Source organism: Globicephala melas, chromosome 15, assembly GCF_963455315.2.
Source record: "Globicephala melas chromosome 15, mGloMel1.2, whole genome shotgun sequence".
NCBI classification, from domain to species: Eukaryota; Metazoa; Chordata; class Mammalia; order Artiodactyla; family Delphinidae; genus Globicephala; species Globicephala melas.
Genome location: NC_083328.1, coordinates 50,906,151 through 50,929,228, shown reverse-complemented (window position 1 = coordinate 50,929,228; position 23,078 = coordinate 50,906,151). Strand labels below are relative to the sequence as shown.

The 23,078-nt window shown below is 39.1% G+C and overlaps 1 protein-coding gene across 7 annotated transcripts in view; it reads left to right on the top strand.

Annotated features, from left to right (window-relative positions):
* The window catches only part of PLCB4 (phospholipase C beta 4), a 421,043-nt gene that overhangs the window by 137,495 nt on the left and 260,470 nt on the right, over window positions 1-23,078 (top strand). For all 7 annotated transcript variants that reach the window (XM_030872577.3, XM_060284138.2, XM_060284144.2 and 4 more), the window contains one exon: window positions 20,724-20,782. The gene's annotated coding sequence lies outside the window, so the exon portion shown is untranslated. The remainder of the gene's footprint in view (window positions 1-20,723; window positions 20,783-23,078) is intronic.

The window sequence follows — 23,078 nt, the reverse complement described above, 5'->3', positions numbered from 1 at the left end:
TGGCAGTGATCATAGAAGGGACATTTGTGGGGCTCGTTCATCTGGAGACCACCTTTGCTTGCTGGGCAGTTATTTCATGCATTGTCCTCAAGCTCCTTTACAAATCTCTTAGTGGTTAGTGTGTCTCTGCACATACTGTGTCACAGAGTGTCAACTTTCACTTCGGTCAGTAAAGAGATGGCCTGATTCTAGGATCATATTAAGAAAGTTGGTTTTTCTCTGGAAACTATTTTATTTTCAGCTCAGATTTAGGTTAGAAAAACAGACTTAAAAACAAAACCTAACAATTCCTAGCATAATGAGAATTAAATGAAAAATTCCAGTTTGCATCAACTGTCCTTTTTTTTTTTTTTTTTTTTTTTTTTTGCGATAACGCGGGCCTCTCACTGTTGTGGCCTCTCCCATTGCGGAGCACAGGCTCCGGACGCGCAGGCTCAGCGGCCATGGCTCATGGGCCCAGCAGCTCCGCGGCACGTGGGACCCTCCCGGACCGGGGCACGAACCCATGTCCCCTGCATCGGCAGGCGGACTCCCAACCACTGCGCCACCAGGGAAGCACTGTGCCACCAGGGAAGCACTGCGCCACCAGGGAAGCCCAACTGTCCATTTTTTAATGAAATCATCAGATTCTTTTCAGCTGTGTCTTGGGCTGACTTCTCACACTTTAATGTGGGTGTGAATCACCTGCGATCTTGTTAAATGCAGTTTCTGCATTTCTAGCAAAGCTTCCAGATGGTGCTGATGCTGCTGGTCCCTGGGCACCCTTTGGGGAGCCAGGTTTTGGACAATTTGCTCTAGGATCCACCTTGCTTGGCTGGGGGGGCAAAGCTACGCCTTGGGGAGGGATTGACTGCTTTGGGGAAAAAGGAGATTTTTTTTTTTTTTTTTTTTTTTTTTTTTGCGGAACGCGGGCCTCTCACTGCCGCGGCCTCTCCCGCTGCGGAGCACAGCCTCCGGACGCGCAGGCCCAGCGGCCATGGCTCACGGGCCCAGCCGCTCTGCGGCATGCGGGATCCCCCCGGACCGGGGCACAAACCCGCGTCCCCTGCATCGGCAGACGGACTCTCAACCACTGAGCCACCAGGGAAGCCCAAAAAGAGATTTTTGGAGGTAAAGTTAGCCTGAAAGTTTTTCTGATGCAGAAAACCATTTTCATACTGACACGACGACTTGCGTGGCTGCCTTCCCAGAATCAGATGAAATGGAGCACTGTGGTGAAGTAGGGAGTTCTTGGCTTTTTGACTCTGGCTGGAAAACATCTAAACTGCTTCTCTTTATCCAGGGAGGGTTCCTCAAGGCTTGGAGGCTACTGAAGTCACTGAATTTGCAGTCCGGGCAGAGGGCATCAAACGTTTATGACTGCAAATGGAAGCCTTGCTCAGGGGTACAAAAATCTAGGTTACAGTTTGGAGCAGGAAGGGAGGGGCCTTGATGCTAAGGAAAGAACTGGTAGAAGTTCTGGAAGCATTTCAGGCAGTAATTACAAAGGAGAACTCTCTTCTCCTTAGCAACAGTCTTTGCAAGGGGAGCAAAAGCTTGGAATAGTAGCAGTCCCTACAGAGAAATCTGTGTGCAGACAGAATCAAAAGCAATTGAAACAAGTTTGCACTAATGACTTTGGGGACCAGAGTGCCCCAAGAATGGAAGAGAAGGGCTTTATTATCAGGGGTGACCTCTAATTTGCAATTCAAATGACTGTTGGGCATGTAAACGGACACCTGGGTGGGAGGATTGTATAATGTGGGTGGTACTCGGTGAATTTCTTTATCTTGGACTTTGGATGAAGAAAGTCTTCCCTCTGCTTCTTGCAAGCTCAAGTAGTGACAGATGGTTCTCATTTTCTTGCTGGTTTCTGTTCCCATAGGAATAAAATAGGACTTGGTGTTCAGAATTCAGCCTATGCAAAGATGCTTACATTCAGGTGGGCCATTTAGGAACAAAAGGACATTGGCTGTTATTATTAAACCAAGGTGAAGAAAGGCTGTGGAAAGTCATAGAGGTGAGGGCTGGACAGAACTACTCCTGTGACCTTGTGCAGATTATGACCCTCTTCTAGCATCAGTTTACTCTCCTGTAATGATGGTAGTAATGCCTCCAGTCGGTGGTTTGGAGATAATGCTCATAGTGTCTAGCAGAATATTTGGTACATAGGTTTTCAGTAAGTGGAAGAGTTATTTTAGAAAATATCTTGAGATATAGCTTATGATTAGATTTCAGGATGAGAGCTGGAGTTCTGACTGGAGTTTAAACTTCAATTTCATCAACTGGGTAGAGCAACCAAGAACAGGGGTTGCAGAGAATACAATATGTCAAGAAAGTAAGATGCTCAGAGTAGTAAGACAACCGGTAAATTAGTATTTTTTATAAATGTGACAAAATAATTAGCTTACAGAGCTCTTGGCATATTGAGGTAATAGGTGAAATACCTGGGGCTGTAATTATTAGAGGAGAGTTAAGTTCTGATTATTATAAGAATTTACAGAAGTCTTAGGTTCTTCCAGTCCAAGGACTTTATAAGCCCCTCTAATTCTTTTTCTTCTAACCACCTTGTAGCAGAGAGACTTTGCCACCCCACAGTTCACTGACTGCCCATTAATCCATCCCACAGATTCTCTCTAGGACCTGCCTTGGACTTGTGCTCTTCAGTATTAGAGCCACTTGCCCCACCGGGCTGTTGAACACGTGACATGTGGGCAGTCCAAGTTGAGATGTGCTTGCAAGATTAAAATACTCTCTGAATTTCAAAGACTTAGTATGAAAAAAAAAAAAAAAGAATGGAAAATATCTCTATAATTTTTATATATGGAATACATCTAAAAATGACAATATTTTGGATACATTGGGTTAAAATATATTATTTAAATTAATTTGGCCTGCTTTTACTTTTCTAATGCGGCAACTAGAAAATTTTCAATTACACACATGGCTGGCATTTTATTTCTATTGGACAGTGCTGGTCTATCCTGCATTGGCACTTGAATAGGAATTTCCTGGAGAGGCTTACATCATCAAGCTCCCCTGTCCCCAAACAGAAACAAAACCAAACCTTGTGCTGGCTTAGGAGAGCTTCCTGATCTGAAGCTCTGTTGTCCTTTCTCAGCAAAAGGAACCCTAATTGTGCAAGTGAACCATCTTCCTAGGCATATTAGATCTGTACACATATAGTCTCAAAGTTTTTACATCATTTATATTCAGATTTTTCTTAATGTTGTTCTCAGTCAGCATTCAACAACTCATGGAAAAGGCAGTGTTTTATCTGAGGGTGTCTGTCTCTAAAACGCATTCCCTTCCTCTTGAAACAAACAGAATAAAAGGGTATTGAAACAAAGGAAAAATCACTTGGTGCACTTTTGGTCAACATTTATCTTGCTGTAAAAAGAGAAGGAAGAGAAGAATGTAGATTTGCATCAATTAAATTCTATCACAGTTACTGGTTCTCTTTCTTCATGGAGTCAGAAATCAACAAAGTAAATTTATTCTTTCTGGTTTGAAGTTGTCAGGGAGTTATTGAGAGGGAGCTGAAGTCCTGTTTCTGCAGCAAAACTAATGTGAGAGGAGAATAGTAAATTAAATAAGGGCACGATGATTTAGCCAGCTGCTTCAGTGCCCTGAATGATCACTTGTAAGATGCAAATAAATGTAGGGCTTTGTGCTATTAAATAGAGTTATGGTTTTCAACTCAGAAGAAATATTGTGATGTGGCTGAGTAGTCCCATTAATGGGATATTTTTGGTCACTCATTTGTCCTCGGATTACCTCAGCTCCAGAGATGGGAATGATTAACATTGCACTCTAATCATGAGGAGTCGGAGGGATGGTGTGTCTATAAACTGGAATTGAAGAATGGCTTATGAGTTCTTTCACTAGCGTATCACTGTGTTCCCGGATTTTTGATTTAATGTTTTATTTCTCTTTCTTGAAGGCCATCTATGGAAACACTAGAGAGCTTTTTTAACCCTTATGCAACCCTGGTGAATCCTTCAAGTTAAGAGGGGCATCATGTAGTCTGTAATTAATTCCATGAGAGAACTTTAAGATTTCCAAGGTGCTTGGTTGGTCTGTCCTCTTATGTGGTGTGGGGACAAGAACATATATTACCAGCGGGACTCTAGTCACTAGCATTACTAAATGTTGAAGCACTTTAACTTTCTTAGGAAATGTCAAAATAGTCTCTACTCTTTTTCTGTTTGTTTCTTTTCATGCTGTAGTTTTCAGGATCAGGATCATAACACCAAGTCATCTTCACAACCCCCCAGAATCATAACTAGGGAAGTACACTGGGTCTGACTTGGGAAAAGAAGGATTATAAAAATGGAATTGTGTTTACCTTCCTACTGTGACAATATATTAATCCCCATCCTAAGGGTTTCCTTGGGTAATGGTGGTAGAAAGTTTCATTCATTCATTCATTCAGTAAGCATTTATTAAGCACTTAAGGTGTAGAAACATTGTATAAGGTAATGAGAATAAACCTAAAGGACAGTTGGCTTTTTCAGTGACCCCTATTTCTGGGAGTGTCCTGAGAAACAAGTTAGTTAGCATAGCATTGACTGCTTGTCTCACTCTTGAATCTTAGATGGTAGAGACACTGAAATCTAGAGGAAAATTATGCAGTGCTATTTATAATTTCAATCTCTCTGTTCTTTCAAAACTATCTTGAATTTCTTTAAAAGTATTATTCTCAGTCTTGAAACATTAGGTTATCTTTATAACAAGTGGTTTTCATCTTGACAGTATCCTTAACTTTCTGAGAGGAATGAAAGAAATTTGTATGCTAAACCTCAGGTCTTCCAGTTTTTTATTATTCTAGACAATTGATGCAGTATATGAAACTTTTGAAATTATAATTTACTATTTTGAGTCTTATCTCTGCCTGCATGTTGGTTCATGCTCTCCATTGCATTAATCTTCATCTATTTACATTTCAGTCATTTTGTTTGTCTGTTGTTTAATCCATTCATCTGGATAATTCCTGTCAAACTCAGCCACAATAGCTGATATGGAATATATTACATAAAAGTCATTAAGGGCAGAATAGAAAGAATGGTATTCTGATTTTGATCTTTATTCAGAATTCTCAATGACTCTCCCTCAGTGACTGATGGCAGCAAGTGTTCCAAAAGCTACTTATTGGAAATGGCAGTCTCAGTTTCCTGTCTTCACTCCTGACTCTCAAAAGTTGGATGTCAGGTAGTCAATACAGTTACTGTGTTTCAGGTTCTTAAAAATCCTTGTCGAAATGAAACTATTCATTGTTTTTCAGACTAAATGATTTTGTTTCTTTAACCTTTTCGATGCTAGTTTTCAGCTTCGAAGTCATTTCCTTTTCTTACACTATACACGCAATCCATCAGCCTCTACATTCAAAATATGTACCGAATTGACCACGTTCCCCAGTGTCAACTGTTAACCAGCATTGACCAAGCCTGTTAATTGGTTTCTCTGTTTCACTCTTGCCTTGCTACAGTCGGTTCTCCAAATAGCGAAGTTTCCTTTAAAACTTAGGTCAGACTGTGTAACTCTGGTGCTTAAAAGTGCTCCATTGGCTTCTCATTTAACCAAGAATCAGGTTTGATCAACGCCTTTGAGTGATCTGGCTTCCTTTTGCTGATTTCACCTCCTTTTAGTGTCCTCGCGCTCACCTTGCTGTGCTCCAGCCACAGTGATCTTTTCAGCCTTGTAAAACACGCATGCCCCTTAGGGCCTTTCCACCTGCTAGTCCCTCTTCCTGGAATCCTTTCCCTCCAAATCTTCACAAGCCTTACTCTCACTTCTCTTAAGTCTTTGCTCATATGTCACTTCATTAATGAGACCCCACTGGGGGCCCCTATCTACAATAAAAACATCACCCTTCTCTTCCCCTCCCCCCAGTAGGAATCCAATAAATATTTTTTGAATGAGTGAAACAACTATTTTTCATGGAACACATTTAATTTCCTGTTCTATTTATGGGAATAGATAAGGAAGGCATAAAATGATCCTTAGCAGAAGAGGACATGTAAATATTACAACAAAGTGGTAAAAAATAAGACATGTTAAAAATTCAAAACCATATCTTTAGTTTTCTTAAAGTACAAACAGTAACAGAACAAAGAGTCAATACATTTTGAAACAAAGAGTCAATACATTTTGAAAACAGAACAAAGAGTCAATACATTTCTTGGAATAGCTAACATTTGTAACCAGATCATTATGCAAATATGTAATATAGCTGGTATAATTTTGAGTTTCTTTTTTCTAAAATAGTAAATACTCCCCCTTTTGTGATCAAATTTAAACTGCCAATATGCTTGACAAACTTTCTTTTGTAGTAAAATGTGTCTCTGTGTGTGTAGTATATATACAACTATATATACATATATATGATTGAATTATCAATGATTTATGAAATTTTAAACTAATGAAAGTTATGATGCATCAGAGAGTTATTTCCTATTGTTAAATGGGACTCTGTTATGATTATTATTATTGATGTATTATTATTTGTAGGTATTAAATACATACTTTCAAACTTGTAGAGGGAATATTTTTTGTTTGTTTTTGTTTCTATTTTGGCTGCATTGGGTCTTCGTTGCTGTGTGTGGGCTTTCTGTAGTTGCAGTGAGCAGCGGCTACTCTTCGTTGTGGTGCACAGGCTTCTCATTGTGGTGGCTTGTCCTGTTGCAGAGCACGGACTCTAGGTGCACAGGCTTCAGTAGCTGTGGCACGTGGGCTCAGTAGTTGTGGCTCATGGGCTCTAAAGCACTGGTTCAGTAGTTGTGGCGCATGGGCTTAGTTGCTCCACGGCATGTAGGATCTTCCTGGACCAGGGGAACCTGTGTCCCCTGCATTGGCAGGCAGATTCTTAACCACTGTGCTACCAGGGAAGCCCCAGAACATTTCTTCTTTAACCAGAATATCTTCTTCTGCATGTTGTAAATGTGTGAATTTACTTAATTGTCTGGGCTTGCTGCCGTATCTCCAAAAGGAAGATAATAATATGTTACTGACTTAAAGGTACGATATATGGAACTCTGATTGCTCTTGAAGATTCATTATTTTAAAATCACAATATCTCCACACCCATTAAAATAGCTAAAATAAGAAGAAAAAAATGGGTAGTTCTAAGTGAGTGAGGTTGCAGAGCAGTTGTGATTCTCATACATTCATTGTTGGTGAAAATGTAAAATGGAACAGCCACTTTGGAAAATAGATTGGCAGTTTCGTATAGTGTTAAACATACACTTACATGTGACCCAGCAATCCCACTCCTGGGTACTTAACTAAGTGAAATGAAAATTTATTTTCACACTAAAATCTGTACACTAATATTTGTAGTAGCTTTGTTTATAATCATCAGAAACTGGAAACAACCCAGATGTCCTTCCAACTGGGAATGAAAAAACAAACTGTGGTATATCCATACATTGAAATACTACTCAACAGTAAAAAGGAACAAACTACTGATGAACACATCAGCATAGATGGATCACAAACTGCATCATGCTAAGTGAAGGAAGTCAGAGTCAGACTCAAAAGGCTATGTCGTGTATGGTTCCTTAACATCCAGAGGTTGGGTGGGATTGAGAGGAGGGGCTGACTGCCAAGGGACAGCGTGAGAGAGATTTGGGGGTAATGGAACTGTTTTATGTCTTGATTTGTGTGTTGGTAACGTGATTGTATGCATTTTTCAAAACTCATAGAACTGTATACCAGAAAGAGTGAATTTTACTATATGCAAATAAAAAACAGGGATTTAATCCTCTTGATTAATAAAACCAGCTCTGCCTCTGAGTCCAGCCACTGGAGAAGCCTGAATGTCCTAGGAGAGTGAGCACATCTGTGTCTTAGTTCCTCATTTCATTTTACTTCAGTTGCTGGGGTTTCCTTGCGAGACTTAGTCTTGCTTCAGGTAGTACTCGTAGACTTTGATTCCGAGGTCAGAAGTAGCAATGGCAGAAAACCATCCCACATTCTCCCAGAAGCTGTTTCAGAGGGATCCTGCCAGCTGGTTAGCCTAGTTTGGTGCCGGTGGTGGTGCTGACAAAGACAGAGAACTTGTTAGAGTTGTAGATAAATCAACTGCTTTAGTTTGTTCATAAAATCAAATGCAGATGAACAGGAAACAGAATCAGAGCAGGCTGTTGTCCATACAGGTTATTCTAGACTGCATTTGGAGCCCATCTATTCAATATGGTACCTGTGTCAGGGCCTTGGCCTCAGCAGCCATGTTCTGGGTCTTGAAGAGTTTGTAGAGTTCAATTCCATCAATAAAAACCCAACTTATTGCCATATCCCAGTGTATTGGGCTCCAGTGGGCCAGCTGGTGATGTAATTTCTCATAGAACAAGTGGTTGACCAGTTGTCTGTGACCAAAAAAAGTTACATAATTCATAACAAGAGAACTTAAGGCATTGAGTGGTTCTTGTAAACTGTGCCATACTCTTTATTTATTTATTTTTTCTATTTTCACTTGCTGACTGGAGGATGCATTTTATGTTTATGAAAGATGTGACTACATAAAGGTTTTTGAGGTCATGATTCTCTGGTCAAACCAGCTCTGTTTCCATTTTTCTAGACTCTTTTGTGTCCTCTGCCTTAGGGGTACCTGCTTCTCTCGTACTTAGCTGTCTCAAGAGTGCTATAAATCTAGATTGATCCTGAAACCAGCTTCCTACCAGCAGATTAGAAGTGAAGCGCAACAGATTAAAATGAAATATTTTTCTCTCTGGCATTACTCTAGAGCAACAACTCGAGTTTCTGCTGTTACTATTCTTAGCTTAATTTGCACACATCATTTTCTCTATGTGCCTCCTTACTTGAGTGCAGAAATAGAGGAGAAGGGAGAGGACAGTAATTGATCACCCACCTTGGATTGGGGAATGTGATAGGCACTTTTCGTGTATTATTCTGTTTAACTTCACAACAATGAGTCAGGTAGATAATTTTGCTACTTTACAAACAGGGAAGCTAGGGCCAAGAGAGGTTAATTGACTTGTATTCTCAAAGATAGGTCTCTCTCATTCCAAAACCCACTCTTTTTATACCTCAAGGCTCCATTTGGGAATAGGATTTCCTCATCTCGTTTCCACCTTCTCTGAAGGATGGAGACTGCAGTGGTCTTTTGAGATTGAGCCCTGGGCTCCTTATCATACCTGGTCTGAGAACCAAGTCTGCTCTCTGTTTTACTTTTCAGAGTCCCAAGAGATTTGGCCTAATTTTATGTATTTTTCAAAGTTTCCATCACACACTTATCACCTGTTTCTTTCTCCTCCATGACTGACTGAGGAGGAAAATTGAATCTCTGAGTTTCATGGCCACAAGGCTTTCTTATTTAAATCATCGCACTTCTAATCACCACGGGGAAATACGAAAGCAAAGAGAGAGAGAAAAAACCCAATAGGAAAAGTTACAAAGATTCAAAAATAGTTTAAAATCTTAATCCTTGAGCCCAGTCTATGTGTTATAGCTCTTGAAATTCTTCTTAGGAATTATTTCTTAGAAGATACTAGAAGTCTCCTTAATAGGGATTAGTTATTCATTTGTATCTTGGATCTGTGGTCCAAAACAAATTCAGGTTGGTACCAGTGATGAAATTTTCTCTCCCAGCCGATCATATTTTCCAGTGACTGTCTAAGCTCTAAGGGTTTCATTATAAACCTGCCCTGGGAGAGACTTCCAGAAAGCAAAGGTGTTTCAATGTTAGTTTGTGTCACTGGAGGGGGTTGGGAAATGGATATTAGGCTCAGTCTGAAGCATTTTTGCTACCCAGTACCTGGAGTCAGAGCCACACGTGGGAGTTGAAATATTCTCTGAATGTAAACTACACACTGGATTCCAAAGACTTAGAATGCAAGAAGAAGAAAAAAAAAGGAATTTTAAACCACCTCAGTAATTTTTCTATCAATTACATGTACCTCAATTATATAAGAAAATTCTGCAAATACTGGGTTAACTCTTGTTAATATTAAATTCACATTTTTAAACTTTTAATTCTCAGACTATAATAGATTCACATGCAGTTGGTACCGTCTTACACGACCTAGGTATAGCATCACAACCACAAAATTTATATGGATACAGCCCACTGACCTTATTCAGATTTTACCAGATTTACATGTACTGGTATTTGTGTGTCTCTGTGTGTGTGTGTTTAGTTCTGTGCAAGTTATTCACCTGTGTAGGTTGATATGACCACCACCACTGTCAAAATACATAAGAATTCTATTGCAAGGATCAGGTTTGCCAGATACTGTAGCCATAGCCTACCTCCTCTCCTCCCTAACTACTGGAAATCAGTAATCTGTTATCCATTTGTGTACTTGTGTCATTTCAAGAATGCCATACAAATGGAACTATATAGTTTGTAACCTTTTGAGATTAGCTTTTTTTGCTCAGTAAAGTTCCCTGGAGATCTACCCGAATTATGTTACCAAGAGTTCTTTCCCTTTTTATCGCTGAGTAGTATTCCTTTTCTTTTTACCTTTTTAATAGTGCTCCTGGAAACTAAAATTACATATGTAACTCACAATTGTGGTTTTCATCATATTTCTATTGGACATTACTGGTTAAAGTTCATGCTTGTTGGAAGTAACCAAAAAGCACATTTCTGTTGCATTTTCATTGAATTTCAGGCATCCTGTGTTAAATGGTGCATTTTGTTCTGCCAACTCTGAATCAAGGCAACAGTACCTTTTAAAATCATTTCAGGAGAGTAAAGTCATCTCATTGTCTCTCCCACTCCCCTCCTCCCACCCTTTTTTCTTTTTTGGTCAGTTCTCAGTAAGAAAAGCTTTGTATTTCTATCCACAAAAGAAACTTTTCATAAGGTTAGGCATCAAGGAGGGGTTTCTTGCAGCTGCTGCCAGTGGTATTTGGTGCACTGGTTTGAGACTAATTAAATGGCTCATATTTATCTGATATTTTCCCCCTTGGGAGACTCAGAAACATTTCTTTTTTTTTTAACTTAAGCTTCAAAAAGAAACCAGCTCAGTTAGCTTATGATGGGAGAAAGAAGCAGGACACAGGGACACTTCAGAGCAGATTAGAACTGAGGTAAAGGATAATACCATTTTCAATTAAAATTGCCTGGGGAAATAAGGTAGGCAGAGAATAATTACCTGGGTTGGCACACATCCAAGTTTCTGAAACTAAGACCCTGTTTGAATGTTCTGAGGGATCACTGACGACCACAGGCAGCCAAGGACTTTGAGAATTATGTCTGATCTCAAACCTATTTGAGTGTTCTGGCTGCAGTGCATAGCAATTTTAAGTCAAATTATGTGGCTTGAGAAATTCTACCAAATAAAACTTGGGAAAAACTAAGACCTCTCCCAAATAAGCAACTCCAGAAAGCATCAGATTAAAGGGAGGTTTCTCTGACAAAATACATTTATACTTCTGTAGTTTCTGCTCTGTGCCCACGAGGGCAATGGAGCCGAGATGGAACCATAGGAGAACATAAAGAGGACTGATTAAAGAATAGTTCTAATCACTCACCTCCTCACAGAGAGGACCCTGGGTGGTAACAGTCCTTGGTCAGCGCCTTGCTGGTACCAGGAGCAATCACTGAGTAAATGCCAACTGACACGTGAGCTTGTCCAACCTAGCTGTGGAAATGCATTGTTGAAAGCAAGTGTTCCTTTTCTATTTATTTATTTTTTAATTGAAGTATAGTTGATTTACAATGTTATGTTAGTTTCTGGTGTACAGAAAAGTGATTCAATTATATATATATATACATATAATTTTTCACGTTCTTTTCCATTATGGTTTATCACAGGATATTGAATATAGTTCCCTGTGCTACACAGTAGGACCTTGTTGTTTATCTATCTTATATATAATAGTTTGCACCTGCTAACCCCAAACTCTTAAGCCATCCCTTCCCCACTCGGAAATCAAGAGTTCCCTTAATACAGGTATCAGGATGTGCCTCCCACCCCCACTCCACTTCCACCTCCACCTCCAGCTCCGCCTCCAGTGACCTATTATTACAACTGCTAAGCCTGTGTTTCTTGGGGTCTGTGCTGCTGATGGCACCCGATGCCATGATGACCCTGCTTTGGCTGGGTGGAACTGATGGAAAAGGTTGGAAGGTATTGAACTACAGGTTTTTCCTTTCTCATTACCTAAAGAAAGGCTCACTTTCTTCTCTATAGTAGGAAAGGGAGCCAGTGGTTTCTATTCTTTGCTTCTAGTGTTAGCTTTTGCTTTGTTGCTATCTTTTCATAATCTCTCAATTTCAAATGTAGGACAATGGAAAAGGGTTTGGAAGGAATGAAAAAGAGAAAGAAGGAATCAATCACAGTTTTCATCTCTCCTCTTCCAAATAAGGATATAGGGGGTTAAGGAATGCCTGGATTATTTTCTTTTTTAAGAAGTCTTCATAGGCTTGCTTGGACAAGGCTGCTGCTGGCACATGGGGTGTCTTTATGCAAATTATAGAGTCACACCCCTTGGCAAGGCTGCAGCCCCAACTCTCACCCCTTGGCCTTGGATGTGAACCAGATCTATTTGAGTGCAGTGCCTAGGTGCTTGGCCACCACCTTGTGCTGTATGATAGGTGCAGGAAGCATCCCTATTTCACAACATGGAAACACAGATAAGTGCACAGACAGCTATGGTTTTAAGAGGAAGGGTCCACGGTTTGAATTCACACGCCTTTTCTTACTCACCACGTGACTCTGGCTCAGTATTATAACTACCCTGTGACTCAGTCTCCTCTTCTGTAGAAAGTTTCTGCTACATGGAGTTTGGTGAGATTTAATGAGTTAATATACATGAAACACTGAGAACAGCACCTGGACTTAGTAATTTCTCATTAATTGGTTATTATGCCATGAGCTAGTGACTATATTAAGCATGCTTTTAATTATTTTTATCCTTTTCCTTCAACTGTTAGTGTGGTTATGTATACATTGCCTCTATGTAATTTCCAAATAGCCAAGTCTGTTGAGTGAAAAGCTGTTAAATTGGTTGAGACCGTGTAGAAAATATAACAATTTAATTAAAAAAATTTTAGTGCATGATGGTATTTGGATACTTAATTTTTTTTTTTTGGTCCTTCTAGGTACTAGTTATGTATCCGTTTTCTTCTTCTTTTCCTTCTTCTCCTTCTTCTCCCCCTCCTTCTCCTTCAGAATATCAATTTTCTGCACATCTAATTTCATAAGATCAGTTTAAGTTCAAGAAGAGAAGCATCTCATATACATCTGGAAGTTGGCAGAGTACATGCATTCTTAGGGTTAGAGCATTAGCTACTCTAGTGATAAATGGGAGAACTGTTACAAAGCTACTCGCTGGGTTTAACTTCCATACATCCTGTCTGTTGGCCAGTTAGCCTTCCTTGTGACATGATGTCAGCTCCCAACCTGAGGAAAAAAAAATGCATACAGACAACAAATGCATGCAGCAATTAGGTACTAGGTGTAGCAGGCAGAATTCTCATATGGCCCCAGGACTCCTACCCTGGTGACTGTGACCTTGATGGATGTCACTCCTGTGATGAGGTTATGTTAGATGGTGCAGCTGACTTGCAGAATGAACTTTTCTTTGGTTGGCCTGTCCTAGTCAGCCGAGTCTCTAGTAGGGACTAAAGAAAGATTCGAGGAGAGAGAGGGATTCCATGAGGGGGAGATTGTCCACTGCTGGCCTGGAAGAGGTGGGGCTGTGAGGCAAGGAGTGTAGGTAGCATCTGGGTGCTTGGCTTGGCCCCCTGCTGACAGCCAGCTGGGAACGGCCCCCAGTCCTATGACTGTAAGGAAGTGAAACTGGCCAACAACCTGCCTGAACTTGGAAGTGGATCATTCCTCAGGCTCCAGAAAGGAAGGAAGCCTACAGAGACCTTGATTTTAGCCTTGTTCAACAGAGAGCCCAGCAGCTGGACCCAGACTTCTGACCTACAGTACCAAGAGCTACTAAATTTGTGTCCAATGCACGAGGGAAACCGGACAAAAGAAGGTAGCTAGGTAATTGCAAAGCCATTGCCACTATTTAGAGAAAAAAAAATGACACTTATAAAATGACTCATAATAAACTCCTATAAAGAGCCCCCAGTTAACCATTTTAGATTCAGTTAGCCACAGTAAATGACAGATCCAGATCGAGGCAGAGCTTAGAATGGTTTCTCAAACTGGCAGTTTTAGACTTTAGGGAGGGGCAGAGGAATGACGAAATTGCTCCCTTGCTAGACATTTATTGCACGATGGTAAAGGGAAAATGCGCAGACTAGGAAGGTGGACTCCCCTTCTTTCCATGCTCGTCAGCATTGCTGACTGTGGTTTCATTTGGGGAGGCTCGCTAACCCAGCGCAAGGAGGAGAGCCAGAGAACATGGGTGAGGGGCCATCTCTTGGGAGTGACCAGGAGGGGGCGCTGTGGGGACCTGGCAGACCCAGACCTTCTCAGGAGCGACAGCCACCTCTCAGCTGTGGCTGGCATACAGGCGGCTCTCTGGGTCCCTGTTGCCCAGTCTTCCAGATTTCCAAGAGATGCTGGGGTTCCGATATTTTATATGAAATCTCCCATTATGTAAGTGTTAACAATCAGCTCAAATGTTCAAAGATCACCGTAGGGAAATGTAAACATGTATGTGGCCACATCAGGCCCTCGGCAGCCTCTCTTTCAGTGCAACTCAGAGGAGAGAGTTATGTGAGCAGTTTGGGGTTTGGGGTGTGAGCTCAACTTGGACAGTGGTTTCTCTTGCTTGGTCACTGTCATGTCCTCAGAGCCAAGGACAGTGTCAGGCCACAGGGTTTGCTCAGTATATGCTTGTGGAATGGCTCTGAGGAGATGTCAATGTGTGCATACTCTTATGTGAAAGTATCAAATGTGATTGCTTTGGCAAAATGAGTTTCAAAGATCCTATTGCTTTCTTTTTTTAATATAACTATAGTTGACTTACAATATAGTGCTAGTTTCAGGGTACAGCAAGGTGATTTATATATATATATATGTGTATATATATATATGTGTATATATATATATATATATACATATATATATATATATAGAGAGAGAGCGAGAGAGAGATTCTGAGATGGGTGTTAACATTATGTACATCTTACAGATGAGGAATGATCTCAGAGAGGTGAAGTCAGCTGCTTGAAGACCACTCGGCTGGTAAAATGACTGTTCTCGGCTTTCTCTGATAGCCAGGCTTCTGCCCTTCTACATGTTTGCTGCTCAGGGTGTGCTCTAGAACCAGCAACATCAGCACCTCCCGGGAGCTTGTTAGAGCTGCGGAATCTCTGGTCTCAACCAGAATCTGCTGATAACTTTGGTGATTTGTATGTATGTTAAGTTTCAGAAGCATTGTCCTACCCCATGGGTTTCTAAACTTGGATCATTCCTGAGCCACTTCTATGGATTTGGCGAAATCTGTCTTTCACCTGAACTTATTACTCATCTTTTCCACTTAAATATATTCACTTAAAAAGAAAAGATAACTGATAAATAACTGGTAACATGATAATGTTACTATAGTAAATAGCCATTAGTATATTTATAGTGATACGATTAATTTCAATAGAGACCTGATATCATTTTCCATAAATAGAAGTTGCATTAATGTATATGCACTGTACATTCTCTCTCCGTGTACCATGGTAAAATACATATATTTTACATGTAAGCTGTACCATGAATAAAAACTGTACTGTAATAAACTGTAAAATATCTGTGGGCCATCAGTGGGAGTGTGTTCCATTTGGAAACAATACTATGGTAGATTGTAAAGATGGCCGCCAAGTTTTTCCCTCCCTGTATCCATGCCCTTAAAGGGTGCAAAGTCCCATCAAGAAATGGGGCTCTCTCTTCATCCTTTGAATCTGGGCCTGACCACGTGGCTTGCTTTGCCCAATGCTACGTTAGCACATGTGACACAGCAGAGGCTTGAGAAGTGCTTGTGCAGTGGGATCTACACTCTTGCCATTCTCACCAACTTGAGATCATTGTGTGAACCAAAATAAATATTTGCTAATTTAAGCCACACAGGTTTGAGGTGGTTGGTTACACTGCAAAAACTCACTGACATGACTGTTTTCTAACATTCTGTTTGTTTGCAAAACAATAATTTTCCATGTTCAGTAGCAGATCACAGTGAAATGATCTCTGTTTTGATTCAGTCTTGCCCAGTTATTCTTCACTTGAAAACAAAATTTCAATATTGAATATCTTGGGAAGAGCATTGAATGCTAGTCCTTTGTGTTCAGTATATAGATTCACAAAATTAGGCCTCGTAATGTAAGCCTCAGATATTTGTAGGTTTTTTTCCCTTCACTAAGAAATAAAAACTTCACACTTGGCTAAAGCTCCTCATTGCTTTGAAATAAGACTATATCTCAAGCACTGTGGCATCTGTCATTAGTGGTACTTTGCAGGCATACGCTCTTCTTTGGCAAAGATAAAATATAATTGTATGTATTTCCCATCACAAGAAATCCCATGGAGAATTACAATAGTTTGTCTCGTAAAAATGTAAATGTTCACTACTTACTGTTTTCTTGGAGAGTGTAAGTAAGTATTTTGTCATTTTGGAAAGAAGCCAACTAATATTCACTGGCAAACTTACTGAAAGATAACCTTTTTTTTAACTGCTTTAATGAAATATCATTTACAAAACATAAAATTCACCCACTCGCAGTGTATGATTTAGTGGTTTTTAGTATATTCACAAAGTTGTGCAACCATTTCTACAGTCTAATCTCAGAACATTTTCATCCCCCCGAAGAGAAATCCCACACCCCTGAGCATCCACTCCCCACCTTCTCTGCCCCTCCAGTCCCCCACAACCACTAATCTGCTCTCTATCTCTGTGGATTTGCTTATTCTGGACATTTCATATACATGGAGTCATATAATATGTGGCTTTTGTGAGTGGCTTCTTTCATTTAGTATAATTTTTTTAAGGTTCATCCATGTTGTCACATGTATTCATGTTGCATTCTTTTTATTGCTGAATAACAGTCTATTGTATGGACATATCACATTTTTTAATCCATTCATCAGTTGATGGACATTGGGATTATTTCCACCTTCTGGCTGTTATAAATAATGCTGTCACGAAAAATGTACATGAAAATTTTTTGTTTGTGGACGTGTATTTTCATTTCTCTTCGGTACATAACTCGGAACAGAATTACTGAGCCATATGGTAATTCTATGTTTAACCAGTTGAGGAATTGCCAGGATATTTTCCAAAGCAGCTGAAGCATTTTATATTCCCACAAGCAATGTAGGAGGGTTCTGATTTCTCCAAATTCTCACTAACACTTTTTCTAACCTGTCTTCTGATTATAGTTATCCTAGTGGGTGTGAAGTAGTATCTCATTGTGGTTTTGACTTAATTTTCTCTTATGGTTGAACATCTCTTTATATATTTGTATATCTTCTGGGGGGGAAATGTCTATTCAGATTATTTACCCATTTTTAAATTGAGTTATTTGTCTTTTTATTGTTAAGTTATAATAGTCCTTCTTAAAATATTCTGGATATAAGTCTCTTATCAGATACATGATTTGGAAAAATCTTCTGTTTTCTGGGTTGTCTTTTCACTTTCTTGATGATGACCTTTGAAGCACAGAAGTTTTTAATTTGGTGAAGTCCAACTTATTCATTTTTTCTTTCGTTGTTTGTGCTTTTGGTGTTATATCTATGAGACCATCGCCTAACCCGTGGTCACAAAGATTTGTTCCTATATTTACTCCTAAGAGTTTTATAGTTTTAGCTCTTATATTTACATCTATGATCCATTTTGAGCTATTTTTTGTGTATGGTGTGAGATAGGAGTCGACCTTCATTCCTCTGTGTGTGGATTTCCAGTTGTCCCAGCACTATTTGTTGAGTAGACTATCTTTCCCTCTTTAATAGTCTTGGCACCCTTGTTGAATGAAAAACAGCTGTTGTTTACACCAGCACTAATAGGATCTGAGATTTGGGGATTTTGTGTGACTATTTATTAGGTTTCTGTCTACATTATAGAAAACTATCTTTCCTCTTTTGAAAGACCCGTGCACACACAGAGACACATAAACACACAGAGAGTCATAGAGGCCTATTCACAGACACACACCCACACACACTCACTCATCTATTCAGTCTCTCCTTTACCAAAGACCCGTTTACACCCTTCAACACCTAGAGTAATAATACTAGGATGAAAATGTTGGTAGGTTGAGGCCTTGATTCACATATGACTACAACACTAAGTCAGTTATAGTAGTTTGCCCACTATATGCCAATAGCTAAATAATTCATGACAAACTGTTTTTACTGCTTCACCTCTTTGTAGTTAAGTATTTCTTTTTTAACTTTTTTTTTTAAGATTTAATTTTATTTTTATATTTTTGGCTGTGTTGGGTGTTTGTTGCTGCATGTGGGCTGTCTCTAGCTGTGGCGAGCGGGGGCTACTCTTCATTGCAGTGCATGGACTTCTCACTGCGGTGGCTCCTCTTGTTGCGGAGCACAGGCTCTCCGCACAAAGGCTTCAGTAGTTGCAGAACACATGCTCAGTAGTTGTGATTCGTGGGCTCTAGAGAGCAGGCTCAGTAGTTGTGGTGCACGGGCTTAGTTGCTCCGCAGCGTGTGAGATCTTCCCAGACCAGGGATCGAACCTGTGTCTCCTGTGTTGGCAGGCGGATTCTTATCCACTGCACCACCAGGGAAGTCCCATGTAGTTAAGTATTTCAACATTGGCTTTCCCAAATGTTGCAATATCCTAGCCATGAAGCAGAAAGGCTTATGGAACAATGCACCAGTTTTATGCTGGATAGTCACTTAGGGAATTATAGAAGGAAAGCGAAAATGTGTCCAGTATTTAAATCTCTGGTTATAGAAGGACATGGGTAGCAAGTGGTTTCTCAAAACGAGGATCATGGTATAGCAGGGTTAATTAATTATTGACCTTTTTTGGAACTTGTCTTGTTTTACAGTCCCAAGAGACATAAAACATTTTTAACTTCCCAGCTCTAGGCGGGGCACTTAATAATTCACCTTTTCAATGAAGCTGTGGGGAGGCACTATCTCGGTGCTGGGGATGTACATCATGGTTCTAATACACACATGATCCCTGTCTGCATGGAATTTATAGTCTCATATTAATACATCACTACAAGTATAAATGTAATATCAAAACTATGGTAAATGCCATGGAGGGGGTAGTACCATGGATGCTAAACATTGGTCAGGGTGCCTGGGTTTGAATGCCAGCTTTGTGTAATTCTTGAATAGACACCCAACTTCTCAGTTTTCTCTTCTATAAAATGGAAATAATCACAGTACAAACATTTTAGAGTTTTTATGTCGATTAAATATGATGATGCAATCCATGCTTAAAGCTGGGTCATAGTAAATATTTACTAAACAGTGAAGTAATGGGAATTCCCTGGCAGTCCTGTGGTTAGGACTCCATGCTTCCACCGCAAGGAGCCTGGATTTGATTTCTGGTTGGGGAACTAAGATCCCACAAGTCTCACAGTGCGGCCAAAAAAATAATAATATAAAATAAATAAATCAGTGAAGTATGTGTAGATGATGCTGTATATTCTCTATTTCTATATACTTAAAATGGAATGTTTATTTCCATAGGAAGTTTAGATGAATTGGATTCTTGTTTTTTTCAATTTTAATTGTAAAAGTAATATGTTTTGTGATAAAATATTGCATAATTGTTCAACGTTAGGTTAAAATGCAAAGGCCCTTTTTACCTCCCTACAGTACCAGTTCTCCAGAGGCAGCTCAGTTGAGTTTCTTGTTATCCCTTCAAATATGTTCTCTGAATATAACAATATTCATGTCTGTGTTTTTACACCTAGATTAGTGAGGTTTGTTTTAACACACTGGGGTCATAGTACACGTATTACTACATTACTTGAGGTTTTAAAAAGTAATACTATGACCTGAGAATTTTTTTCCATGTCTGTCTATATAGACCCAAGTCTGCTTTTTTTTTTTGTAATGACATATTTTTCATTTGTGGATGTACCTTTCTACCCGGGACTTTACTGTGGACATCTCCATAAATAAATGATGACCTTGGGAAAATCCCAGTTCAGATTTTACAGACATCATTTTCCTGTATTTCAATTGCCAATTTTTCTGCCTCTAACTTCTTTCCAAATGCAGATGGGCTTCCTCTTACTTCTATGTACTTCTGACACCACCTGGAACTATGCCACTCCCCTACCCAAAACAAAATCTTGGAAAGATCTTGAATTCTAGATTCAATGTCAAGTCCAAAACTACATAACAACTTGTTAATGAAGGCAATACAAAAACACACATCAAAAATAATGACTATTTGTACATAGATACAATTTCATTGTAAATCTTTCCTATTCGGCACTGCTCTTCTTTGAAAGATTTCTTAAAATTACTATCAGTTTCACTATCGATCAGGGAAAGATCATTATATCTACTTCTAGAACATTTTGGATATTGTTGTTGTTCAACTTCTGCTTAATTATTTTGATAGGTTAAGAGGTTGAATTGTAGATCAACAGCTTAGTAGAGAGAGTGTATAAACCCTATAGGCTGGATGTAGCACTAAGATTTCTGATTTGATGATTGTCTGTTTTTGTCATGCATTTAGAAACTAATGTCACTAATTTATTAATGTCTCTTTCTCATGTGTTTTAAAGAATATTATAGGCTTTGATTTTGAAGTGCAAAGGGCTGTTTCTTTCCATGAGAATTCTAAATTTCCTTCACATTGATTTTTCTCTGATCTGTGTCCTTCCTCCACAGAGGACAGCGCTGTGATTTGACTAAGTGGACGTCACCTTCAGTCAGTCCCCAGCCATCTGGTAAGTACTCTGCACACAGTGGGTAAGTTGCTAGATGTGGGGTTCTAGAACTTTCGATCTGTAAAATGAATCCCTTCATTCACACTGATGTCCCATCTGAAATGCCTCTCAAAACTGATTCACAGATGTTTTCCTTGATGTGGTGGAGTGTTCAACTCCTGGCATTTTCTAGATTCAAGTTTATTCATTCCACTAACCTTGGGTACTTCATTTTCTGCTGGATTTTCTGTTTGCCATCTGTGGGAGTATTGCCTGCATTTAGTAAGCATCAGATATTAAGTTGCTGTTTTCTGTAATTCTTTCTGAGGAGAAATGTATGCGACTTGTTTTTAATCTTATGCACATTTTGTTTAAGAAGATCCTCACCGATGGGAAAAATCATTGTCAGTTGTCGTACACCCTCCATTTTATGGCAACTACCTATAAGGATGATGTAATTAAATCCTTCCAATGTTCCTCTAAAGTTCCATTTTACAAATCTTTAAAGAAAAACTAAAATGGAAATCTAAAATATATATGCACAGTTCTTTTATTTATAAACAATAACTTGCCTCTGCTTTATTCAAGAGCCAGAATCCTAGCAAATGTTCTTTTCTGACCCCTTTGTCAAATTACTATTTTCTACTTGGTGTTGTAAGTAAAACATTTGGAGTATGTGTCGTTTCTTACTTCAAAGGACAAGAAGTCATTTTATAGTGATCACAAGGAGAAGATAACCAGCAACTTTGCTGTTCATCTCGATAAGTGAACTCGAGGTTCCAGGCATTTAAAATCAATATTATTTTCTTCTCCGTGTTTCATGTCATGTCAGATATTCCATCATCTTCTGGCAGGGCCCGTGGCTGATTTTCTTCTGGCCTTTCTGTGAGGGGAGGGAAGAATCACACAGCCCAACGCTTCTCCAAGTGATCAGTATTTAATGATGACACAAGACTATCAAGAAAGTAGATTTATTATTAAATGTTCCTACTTATTTTTAGTCAAGTGCAGTATATTTTACTGTTCCCCACGGATGACTCATAAACCATGTCTTAGCAGGCAAATCGGAGTAGGGGGTGCTGAATAATTCAGTAGGGACTTTAAATCAGTGTAGACACAATGTCTGATTTTTACTCTTTTTTTAAAAACCGTTTTTCTGGACTATCCACTTTCTCTGTACAATAGTTGTATTATCCTTAAAAAATAAGTCATTGTTTATCAGCTGGATTATAAATTGTCCCTATAAAGAATTAGGTACTTAGTGAAAATAAACACTTGATTTAAGAGTCCAAAAGAAAAAAAAAACAGAGCTTAGAAGTTATTTGTTCTATATTGTAAGTTCCAAGAATGATTTCCTCTATATTAAGTGGTATAAATGCCATGCATTTGATTTTACAAAGACTTTAGATGGCATTGGGTCCTGGGACAGCTAACATAGTATGTGGGCTACTCTTCCATCCCCACACCTGTTAGGACTTGATGGGACCTGGTGTCCCACATGTCACCAGGTTGGTTGATTGTTATCTTTATGTTAGTCTTGCCCTTTTCCCAAAGAGAGAATTCTTGTGTATTTCGTGCTATCCTCTCCTAAAACTAAAAACATCCCACTCTAGCAACATTCAATTGTTGGATACCTTTTATGATGAGGTTTTTTTTTTGAATAGAAGTGAAATCGGGTTCCTTTATAATGTCTTCCCATATTTAAAATGGGGACTATCTAGACCCTGGCATCTGAACCTTTCTGGTTTCATCTTGAAAGCCTGCTTTATTTTGCCATGATTCCAACAGTGGGCTGTACATTAGTTCTAAGTGTTTTTTTTTTTTTTTTTTTATTTAGGACTATTGCATCCACAGTAGGCATTCAGAATATATTTTAATCCCTTAATGGCAAAAGGTGTATTTTAGATTTCTCTTATTTATGTTACATTCAACTTAGCTTTCTATCAGTGTTAAAATAGGAAATATTTATAGAAAACAAAATGAGATGAATTATCTTCACTCTTAAATTTCTAGCTTCTGAATGACTCTTCGTAAAGAGGAATTTATTAGCCTAGTTAAACCAAAGGCTGTCTTCAAGTTTCATGAAAAGAAAGAAAACAACCCTTGATACCTACTGCCCTGTTTTATTTCAGTTTGGAAGGTAGACTCTTTTTTGGGGGAAATTTACCTAATGTTGGGGTGCTTTCTTGTTTTCTGAATGCCTTGAAATTGTTTTTATTAAATATTGATTATGTACAGAATTGATAACATCAGTGTCAGTTATGAAGCTCACCAAACTTTAAGCTGACTTCTCTTTATTTTTACTTCTACTTTGGAC